Source organism: Chaetodon trifascialis, chromosome 4, assembly GCF_039877785.1.
Source record: "Chaetodon trifascialis isolate fChaTrf1 chromosome 4, fChaTrf1.hap1, whole genome shotgun sequence".
NCBI classification, from domain to species: domain Eukaryota; kingdom Metazoa; phylum Chordata; class Actinopteri; order Chaetodontiformes; family Chaetodontidae; genus Chaetodon; species Chaetodon trifascialis.
In genome coordinates, this window is record NC_092059.1 from 16,308,233 (window position 1) to 16,320,266 (window position 12,034).

The window sequence follows — 12,034 nt, forward strand, 5'->3', positions numbered from 1 at the left end:
TTTGAGGTGAAAGTGTGGGAAGCAATTAACCACCATGCATTTACATTATAATACCATACAGATACAAGAACTCTTCATTTATTATCTGGCCCATCTACAGGAAAGTCTGAGCAACTGAAGGCTCACAGTTTGGCCAGCCTCAAGTACCAGCAGCCTCAGAGGTTCCTCCTGATAAGATCCTGGGATTAAGGCGGCCACTGGATCAACACTGACCGTAAAATCACACTCTGGATCTTATCCAATAGAAATAACACAAGGGAGACTACAAACAGCAAGAATGTAAACCAGAATGACAGTGATGGAGTATGGTATTACCGGTCTAATTTCTCCACCCACACCCATTATCAGCACTTTGAGAGAACTTCTAGTTTGGGGAGGCTTTGGCCAGTCTGACGTCAGAAACCTGCAATCTCGGTATGGTCTCTGATACGGCCCTGTCATTTAATGATCAAATGGCAAAAGTGGTGCAATCAACTTCAGCTGAGGCACACTACTAAGAATTAGGTGTCTTCTTTCACCTGCTGACCTGGAGACATGCCATGCTTTCATTTGCTTTCATTCATTCTGTCTGACATCACTAATTTGTTAACCCTCTAATTACCCCCCCCCCCCATATGAATCATTTTAATTTTTTCAAGTTAATATTAGAGTTCTGCTGTATCTGCTGCTTTGTGTCACATTATTTGACAAGCATCCGTTAGGAAACAGTGGGCATGGGTGTTTTAATGTGTGTCTTACGCTGCTGGTGTGTTTTTTTGGATCAGGGTTAGGATTCCATCTAGAGTCAAGGTCAAATTCTTGTACTTCTATGCCCAAAATTAGGACAAACATGCATCATCCTGAGAATTGGGGCAGTGGACACCAATGTCCCACAAATGACCCTTGATAAAATATAAAATAAAATAAATAATGTGTTGTACTGTATTTGCGCTATTTCTTGGCATTTATTCCTCACATATATACAAATGATATGTTTTTACTTGTGTCATGAATATTTTACTATAAGAAATTACAAACAATAAACTTTAGAATACAAAAGGCAACCAAAAACTGGATAATATTTTTTAATAAAGCACACAATGTAAAGAAGTGAAGTACAACACAGTGGCTGTACTGACTTCACGAAGCGGCGGCCTGGCCTTACGGCAGTATGGATGTTTTCCTCCTTCAAAAAGGCTACTGATATTCCTTCATCTATCCCCCATGTGGCAGATGAAAGGGTTTGAGATAGGGTATGAAATGGTGGGTGTCTGAATAACTACAATTTATTCCACTTAAGAAATCCTTTGGGCTCTGCACACTGTGTGTGTGTGAGCGAAGACTTTTGAGAGAAAACAGATGCAGTGCAGTGAAGGCAAGATTAGAAACACAACACTGAAACAACCAGCAGACCAAACACTGTGTTTCTCTTAATGGATCTAATGTCCTGAATGCTATTCGAACCTGATATTACTCAGGTGTCATCATGTTTTGCGGGTGTTTTGTGAGGCCATGTTAGCTCTAAGCCGGGTGTTATAGTGGTTGAATCTTAAACATCACTGTTTGTGGAGTTTATAATCACAAGAGGATTTCTTGTAATTTACTAGTAGGCTGTAGAAGTTTACACTTGAGGTGTACGTGGTTTCTAAAATAAAAGCCAATGGAAATATTGTAACACATAAAAACAAATTAAATGGGTTACAATATCAAGACAACACCAGATACTAAGAAAGTTCTATTTGCAGTCATGTATTAAGACTCACATGTATTAAGACTCACATGACTTTTAATTTCAAATTCTCACACTACAACAACACATGTTTACTCCAAGTTACAGTGACAGTGTGTATGTTTCAAGTTGCAGGCTAATTAACCTCCTACTGGCACTGACGGCTAAGCCACATGTTGCCATTAAGTGTAGCAAGTAAAATTACACACATCAAAATGCTGAACATTCACCCTGTATTTATAACGAGGAAACACACTAGCAAGCATGCTTGCATATTAATTGACGTTCATAACCTCCTATACAGCCAGCCAGCCAGCTTTCCCAAACATATCCATCAAACTCACTGGAGTGAGCTACTCGACAAAATGAACCAATATACCAATTAACCACTCAAAGTAGCTCATGCGCTCCTGACATGCTCCTATATAAGCTTTCCAATGAAACTGAGGGGAGCTGTGCTGCCTGAAAGCTATGTGAACTCCAAACTTTCTTAATGTTTTGCAGAGTGCCAAGCGACACAAAGAAGTGATGAACATGCCTGCTTCAAGTTCAATTATGTATCAATAGTGTTGAAAATGAGCTACAATTAATTTTTTTGTTTGAAGATTCTGCGGACTCTGCGGGCTATATTCATAAGATGGTAAAAACCGATCTTTGTTATATTTTGATGTGTGGAACAAAAGTAATCTCAGAGTCAAAAATCACGCCCAGATTTTTTACAGAATGTAAAAAAAATGGTTTGAATGGTTTAAGATCTTTTAGTTTTGGTAAAAGTTTCTCTCTTTGGCCTTCCGGACCAATGACAAAGACCTCTGTTTTGTCCTGATTGAGCTGAAGGAAATTTTCTGCCATCCATGACTTAATGTCTGAAATGCAGTTAAAAAAGGGCATCAATTGGCCCTGTGTCATCAGGAGACACGGCAATGTACAGTTGCGTATCATCAGCATAACTATGGAAGCTGATGCCGTGCCTCCTAATGACATCCCTGAGGGGTAGCATGTAAAGATTAAAAAGAGTTGGACCTAAAATTGACCCCTGGGGAACCCCACACTTGATCTCATGGGTTCCTGTCAGTCAGTGAGGTATGAGACGTTGAAGTGTTATGATTAGTATTAGGTTTTGTTTTCTCACTTTGCAGCATTTGTTTTATAACAGCTTTGCATGTGCTTTAGAATTGATGAAGACATTTTATTCCTTTGCATTTGTTCTGTCTATGTGTGGCAGTGTGTTGTGCTATCAGAGCCACTGCATACATGGCTGGCCTGGAACAAAATACCATTGGAACATTGTGTCCTGTGCCTCCCTTATATAGTGTCTTTGTAGTTAAACCCTGTCTAAACCAAGACATAAATCCAAACTGGAGCCTGGATAGCAGAGAGCCCAGTCATGTTAAAATAAAGGAAGAAGAAGACGTCAGGACCAACTCTGCAATCTGCAAAGCATCACTGTTTTCAGCAGCCTCGCTGTCCCCTCCTGCCTCTACATTGAAGCATCCAGCTGGTGGAAAGAAACAGGTTCTGCTTAGTTGAACTCCAAATTGGTCCATTTGACAGCTAATTGCATTAATTGTCAAGTCCTCATGTCCTCAGGTTGCCACTCTAGTTTCTCAACTCAGAGCTAGTTGGCAAGCACGATGTAGTTCTTGAAGCATAAAATGATGGGGGTCAAAGGTTGTAGACCCACGTGTGATTTTAAGGATGCATTTTTCCAAGATTATCTTGTTTGAGACAATACATTCGGGCTGCACGGTGGCGCAGCAGGTAGTGCGCGTGCCTCACAGCAAGAAGGTCGCCGGTTCAATTCCCGGGTCGGGCCTTTCTGTGTGAAGTTTGCATGCGTGGGTTCTCTCCGGGTACTTCGGCTTCCTCCCACAGACCAAAAACATGCTCATTAGGTTGATTGGTGACTCTAAATTAGGTGTGAGTGTGAGTGTGAATGGTTGTGTGTTTGTGCCCTGCGATCGGCTGGCGACCGGCCCAGGGTGTACCCCGCCTCCCGCCCGTTGACAGCCGAGATAGGCTCCGGCCCCCCCGCGACCCCGAAAGGGATAAGCGGCATAGAAAATGGATGGATGGATGGAGACAATACATTCATCATGATTCTGATGCTGTGCTACATGAGCCCACGAGTAGACATACAACTGTAATGCACATGCACATAAGTTGTGCTGCATTAAACTCATTCATTTGTCACATTATGCAACATTATTCTCTTATTTTTCTACCTTTAAAAAAATCTGATTATTGTATCCACTGCAGACAATGTGCAAACATGTCACATATAGGACAAACGACAAGAAGATGATGATATCAAGCTGATCTCTTGCTACCACAGACTTCACACAGTTGCTAGACACAAAAGCTATAACTCATTGACTGACAGAAGAGCTTTCCAGAAACAGTGCTCCAATAAAATCCCTCTTCACGCTTAAAACTTTCCATTCTTGATTCCGGGATTGCATTTTATTGAGGTCTTTACAAAAAGAGCTCCAGCCCTTGGAGAACAGTCTCCATTTCAGCTCAGAAAGGCTCAATGAACAAAACCTCAGAGAGAAAACAAGCAGAGAGATCACAAACGTCCACAAGCTGTATACCCTCCTGATGATGCTCTTTGCTGCTGAGTGAATTGTCTGCTGATGCCATGGCTGGCGGTAACTAACTGGCCATGTCTCTCAAACTATGATTCTGTAAATATTCCATGATCAATTGTCAGTTCTGTCATGAAAAATTCCCATGCCTATATTTAAACATGGTCCAAGCTGTGGTCTTTTTTTGCATGCAGCACATCTGCTCCTACATCTCTTCTCCAAAACACAACACACATTTCAACAATCTCATTAAAATTTGCATTTTTACAGACAACTTGCACACACATTGTCAGTAAATGTGATATTAGTGCAATACCAAATAGGGCCACGAGGGCCTTTCTGTTTTGGAAATCTCAACTATTCTGGGGCTCCAGCTAACTAGCTCCATGCCGCTAGCTCTCTCCACCTACACTGGCCATGTTACAACATGCACACTTATTGTTCTCAAGGCAAACAAATTACACAACCTCATTCTCTATTCCCTGAACAGGAATCTGTGCATGTGGCGATAATTGGGGAAAAAAAGGAACATATAGGAGACACATTTCCTTTAGAGATTTCTGCCAGAAAGCCATGCTGACACATGTTAACATTGCAAAACAGTCAGAGTGTGGTTCGGTTTAGGCACCAAAACTACTTGCTTTAGGAAAACATCATGGTCATAAGTCATAAAATTATGAGTCAATGTTGACTTTTGGTTTCACATGTGACATAAACAGCGGCATCCTGTGTTTGTCCCATCTCTCCACCTCAAGCTCTTCTCTATGCAGACTTTGTGTCTCTTAATGCTACGTCACCTTACTTACTCAAGGCTTTCCTGCAGACTGGCCTAAAGGCAAACTTTCCCCACATGCGAAACATCTTGAAGCCTACTGTTCTCTGCTTTTGTGGTTTCGTTACTGCAGTTGAACCCCCTCTGAACTCGTCACGTTGACTTCATTACCCCCCCTCTGTCAACATAAACCAAATACTGGATCTATTGTTTAGCTACAAACAGCATGAAACTCCTATTAACATCACAATTCCGCCATTTTTTCTCCTTGTAGTTTAACTGCTCAGACCACTCTGAATGTATGTGAGCTCATTGTATCTTGGTAAATTACATTATACTCCACTCCAGCTAACACCTTAAAAGGATTCTGAGTGATTTCCTCAGGATTATGCAGAATCAGGCCTGACCATAGCAGGACAATTGGCACCTAATCTCATATCTCTCTGAGCGCAATTTAACTCCCACATAAACGCACACACACATTATCTCCCTTGCTTCTGCATCCATTATACTGCTTGCTCACACACACATATCCCACCTCTCACACACAGCCATCAGTACTGTATGTACATTCACACAATAAATTTATTTGACATACATCTGATGTTTGTAAATAATTATCCATTTCATCTACTCAGCAGCTAAAAGAGAGCATTTTATCATTTTAGCAAACCGCAATCTGATATTTGTCTGCACCAAGAAAATCGATTCACAGCCTGACAAACATTTCTGAAATTATGATTGCTATTCCTCTAACCTGCAAACAGGGGTGTCTATTTTAATTCACAAATGTCACTCTGTTTCCCCACACTTCTTTCCTCTCTGAAGTAACTGTTCAGTTTCTAAAATTGCAGCTATGCAGTTATGAACGCCTCATTGACAGTCAAAGTTTTCCACTGAAAATTAAGCAAGTTAAGTTTGTGAAATCAGTTTATCCAACACTGACTGAACAACAATGTTACACGTGATCTTTATTTGTCACCTTAATGACCTAAAACAATGATGCTGAAAGTGAAGCACGAGCATACGGACACACATACAACTACAGTGCACATGCTCATACTTATAAGCTCTTCTGAATTAAATGATTCATTCATTTATCACATTATCCAACCCCATGCACCCTTTTCTAACTGTATTTCCTTGAAATATTATTTTAGCCAGACATCTTTGGATAAACTTAATAAAAAATAAACACACAGACACACTTCAGAAAACAAACCCCAGACACATCCAGAGACACACACACACACACACACACACACACACACAAACAGCAGCTTTTCCGTCTACTATCACTTTCAATCGCTGACATACATCCATCTACGAACACCCGCCGGAAGCAAGCTGTTTTGTTTTTACTCTAATGAGCTGTAAAAGTCTTGCGGAAAACATACAGTGCACCAAAGCTGCCTGAGAAAACAACCAACTGAACTTTGCCTGAACTCAGCCAGAGGGTCATACTGTACCTGTGGCAAACGTCTCCATAGCTGCAGCGCAGACTATGTTCTGCTATTAAAAACTTGAAGCGAGGCAGCAAAACATTTGACAATGCATTCCCTGGGAAACGCTGCGAGAGATGACTTCTTTCTGTCTCCTTGTAGACATGAACGCAGCTTGAAATATAGCTGGAAAAGAAGGTCCCCTTTCGCTTCATTCCCATCCGTCTGTGCAGGCATGTTGGAACAGAAGTGTAGAGGCCAATTACTCAAAGCGAATGGTGTGAGTCATACTGCCGGTGCATGGTGATGAGGCTCTGTCTTAGTGCAGGGGAACCTTTTTTTGTGACAATTATATTATTTGATGTATTTCATACATTTCAGAGTTGCCATTTTGCCTTTTTTGTGGACGTACCAGGCTTTACTCCTTCAAAATCAAGCCTTAAAGTTGATGTTTTCAGAAAAATTGTCTTAAAAATGGGTCGTCAGTGACAGTGTTAATGGATACATATTGGGAGTTATTGACTGTGTGATCCTCGAATTAGTGGTTAAAAACTCCAACCAAACTTTAAAGATTAAACCCCGACAACAGCCACATGTCCAGCAACGGTCTGCTGAAGTAAGTAGGATTTCATCTGATTTGCTGACTCATTGAAAAATGCTGTGGATGAAAAATAAACTGAACTGAAAAGCGCCTTTCCACTTGCTGACAGTGACAGTTTTCCATTTCATCTCTCCTCACTCAGGTTAACTTTGCTTTACATCCTGCAGCACAATAATGACCACAAAAAAACAATTAGGTTCAAAATTCCATTATTGCAATCACATTAATCCGACAGCTCAACTTCTCAGGTACTCCATCGGGATTTATATACACTAATAATGCTGCTGTCATTTTAAAATAACTTTGTAGTCCCACTGGAGAGCTGTTCATTATGCTCCTGTGCTTCCCAAATAAGCCAATGCTCTCACAGTTCAACAGTATCACAAGGGCCACAGTTTAGAAGTTCACATGGTCGCTGTGGCAGAGGAGATTGTGCTCTTTTCTGTGGTGTGAGCCCTCACATGAAAAATGGCTACCCTATCATTGCCTTAAAAGACTGAGTGTACCGAAGCATATCAGCCAACACAAATAACTAAACAGACAGGCAGACAGCCTGGAGTCTATGCAAAAAATATGAACTCAATGGCTGCATTTCATTTGTCACTCAACATGAAATCACCATTATAAGTGTCTTTCTGTTTGTCTGAAAGACTGACGTGAACTCGGTGAGATCGACCCTCAGAGGGCTGAGGCATCAACAATGGTCACTCCAGAGGTGTGTATCACCCATAGTCCATTTCTGCTGCGCTGTCAATGAGCTGCTGATTTACAGTAAAACATGTTTACTGTCACCTGAAAGTTTTCCATATTCAAATTTTGTACAATAAACAATGGATGCTTGTGACTGGAACAAACAGAACAAATGTCTGAACAAACAATCTACAAATTAAGTCACATTATCCAGATAATGAAAGTAATCGTGTTGAAATTCACTTTCTAAGAACTGCCATTTGCCATGCAACTGCAATGCCATTTTGCACTCCATGTCACATCACGGTAATGTTAGTAGGGCACGTAACAGCAATTTCATTCATTATGGTATTTAAGGGTCAGAAGGAGAGACGGTGCTCCTTGTTGAAAGGAATCAGTAGTTGTTGTCAAGTACCTGCAAGGCACAATAAAGTGCTGCACACATAGCTGGCTGGCGATCCATCATGGCTGCTGACTGCGAGGATAAGTGCATTCCATTTAAACCTGCTCACTTTCCCTTTGATCTCCAGGTGGCATCTGTGCCACTAACACATCCTGATACCTAAGGACTGCACAGATACATTTTCATTGACTCCCAAAAAGGCAGATAGCATCATACTGGTAGGACCTTCGTCATACCGGGCCTTTGTCCTCATGCTGTTAATGACAGTTTGCTTTAGTTTGGGCACCGAAACTACTTGGTTAGGTAATTACTACAGCCACTGGGGGTCGCCTCTGAACAGAAAAGGTAAATATAGCTTTTGATAACCTACTTGCAAAGACAACATACTGTATATGGCTGTCTTTCTGGTGAGAATGGGCTCTGTGCAGCGTATGCTGTTACGTAATACCAAGGCCTGAGGGAAAGTGAATGAGGAGAAATGAAACTACTAATGAAATGCAGCAAATGAGATCAATGAAGAGTTCAATAACAGGTCAAAGACTGATTCCTACTTCAATTGTAACTGCTGCACTTAACCTAATTGCAAGCACTTGTGTTTTTCATGTGCATAAAGAGATTGTTAGTGACATTACAGGTGGGCTCATCTTCGTTTCCACTTCCAAAACAAACTGGTAGCTACTGTAATCTCCCAAAACTTTTCTCTTAACAATCTGTATGACTGTTTGGCCTCCTTGGACTTGTGACATTGCTGCACCTATTTTTAGCAATTTTATATTGTCCTCACTAAAGTCATCGTGTTCTGAAATTTTGGCTGTTCTCTTAAAGAATACAACAGCTTATATATGGCTGCTCCTCACCTCATACTGTACATCTGAGGTCAGAAAGACAGACATTGAAACACTAAGAGGACACTTACCACGATAGATAGAGGTCATGCACTTCATAGGTCTCATATCGGTGGTTGATCCACTTCATTTCACTTTATGTTAATTCCACACAACTAATGGTAATCTTAGTTCATTGTGTCATAACGTTATACAAGAAAGATTCTGGCCCCTAAATCCATAAAGGCGACACAAAGAGCAGAGGCGGGGAGCCTTCTTCATTTTGTGGTGAACTTCAGTGCATGCTGTGGTTAGTGAACACCCTCTTTTTACAGGGCCCATATTTGTGGGTTCAGACAGGGAAGGCTGACTGAGCATGATGCAAATTTCAACGCATAGATCCACGAGAATGAGAGGTCGAACACGTAGAGCCCTGTTAGTAAAACCAGTAAAACCATTTTATCATTGTTTTTTGGCTGAAACTCAATGTCTCAGCTCCTCTCTCTACTGGAATGTGATTTAATTGTGCTCAAATGGTCGTGTTTACAGGGAGGCTTTCATGGTTTCACTGCTGATGGTTGCACGTATCCTTAATCAGTACTGTAAAATTCACTCGGGAGCATCACAGAGCAGACAGCACTGAAGGGTTTTATTCTCTGCAGTCATTCTCATGCTCTGTTTGCCACTACAGAACCATTATCCCAACAGCACAGAGTCTATTTTGTGATGAACTGTGTTTTTAGCTGACATTTGAGACCAAAGCCCAAATGAGGTTTTAGTAACACTGAAGAAAAGCAGTTTCCTGAGGTGTAAGACTTTTCTGTTTGTGCACAAACTTTACTCTGCTTGGAGTTTGTTGGCTCGGCCAATGGTGACTATTTCGAAATCCAAGCCAAGTCATTATCTAACAGATTTCTTACCAGACACATTCCTTGTCCTTGTACGGGCATATGCAGCAAAAAAAAACATTTAACAAGAAAGCTGTGGCTTTCTTCTCAGCCACTGCAGCAAAATTACATCCCACTTTATACACTAGTTCAAACCCCTCATCTAAAATGCTTAGGAAAGCAAACACTACAGAGAAACAATTGCCCTGGATGAGGGCAATTAAAACTGACTACAAATACTACACAAAACAGAACACACATGAATTTCTACACATGATGAATAACCATGTGCAGCTTCACCAGATTCTAAATAAGTGATAATAATTTACTTAGGACAGTCACTTCCTACTTACATTAAATTGTCATGGTCACGGGTGGGAAATCTTCCTTCACAGGAAGTGATGAATCAAATGTCCTTCAAACTGAAAAAAAAACAAAAACAAAACATAAACCCTTATTTTTAAAAAATCTAAACTTTACTTCCTGCTACCCATTGCAACAGTGCATCATACCTAAACAAACAAACAGACAAAAAAAACCCCACACTGGTAGGAACATGCACGAAACTACATGGTTAAGGTTGGGGGAAGACTTGCAGAGAGACATTTTCAAAAAGAGATTTAAGTTAATGTGCCAAAAAGGCTGAATAGATAACAATGCAACTTCATCACCTTTCATTAGGGTTGGGGTTAGGGCTTAGACAACCCGAGAAAAACCCTAACGAGGACTCATCATGTGGGGTCCGTGACTGCCTGTAAAAAATGACATGGTAGTTCATCCAGTGTTTGTGGACATATTTCAGCACTGGACTGATCAATCAGCACAACCATCCTTAAAACAAGGCCGCTAGCATGGCAACGTGTCAAGCATGAAAAGAGGAGCAGGTTGTGCAGGCAGAGGAAGAAATAGTAATAGTGGACGAGAGAAGGACAGGGTGAGTGAAAGAGCAAGAGTGAGAGGGAAAATGAGAGTAGCCCTTCTTCCCACTCCAACAGGAACCTGTTTTAATAGCGGCAATCAGTCAGCAGTTGAGCCCTGGCTGGAAACAGAGAGACAGAGACGATGGAGGGAACATAGAAGAGATTGTGGGAAATAACACTATGAGGGCATAAACACAGGAGTCATGTCACTGCGCAGTTTTAAAATACAGCTGGCAGAGGATCAAACAGGCAGTCCAAAGCAGGGAGGAGGGGGGAATGCAGCACTCAAGGTACTCCTCAATGTATGTCTGATATAAGTAAAAGTATCCAGTGGTATAGTAAAACACAATTTGTTGTGGTCAAAGCCGTCAGTGTTTGTCTAAATACACAGATTCCATGCCATGCGAAATGTGTAAGCCACTGCTGAACAGCATTCTGAAGCATATCTCTTAATGAAGTAATTAGCATAGAGAAAGCAAGAGCCTCTGGAGAGGACAGTGCATTTCAACACATCATCTGCGTTAATCTTTCATTTAATTGAATGGAAATTGGCCTTCAGTGGGGTTATGACAATGATGACATAGCATATGTTCTCCTGCAGATGGCAGCAAAGCCTTTTGGGAAAACAGGTCTCGGCGTTCTGCGGGAGGGGGGAGCAGAACTCAGCGAAAATAACAGTTTTGACAGTATAGATTTGCAGTGTTCGTAGCTGTAGTCTCACATCTTGAATGGTTTTAATGTGACTCTATCTATCTATCTATCTATCTATCTATCTATCTATCTATCTATCTATCTATCTATCTATCTATCTATCTATCTATCTATCTATCTATCTATCTATCTATCTATCTATGGCATTTCATGACATTCAGTGATCATGATTTGACAAATAAATGGAGAGGATCCATCACTTGTACCTGGAATACCCTGAGCTCAGAAGAGATCCTGCTGTTTCTGCTTTTTATTTATTCATAATTGCTCCTCGTCTGCTCATTTGCATCATCCAGATCTCAGTGCGGAGGAGCTCTCTCCTCTGTGAATCAGTAGGCATGTGGTATGGCACCCCTCTGACACCTTTACTATTCTGGCTGGAGTTCAAGTGTCGGTAAATCTCTTATTATAAAACATGGTCATAAACACCTAATGGTCTGTCATGAATATTTTAGATCTCTGAATATCATACAGAAATGACCTCTGGA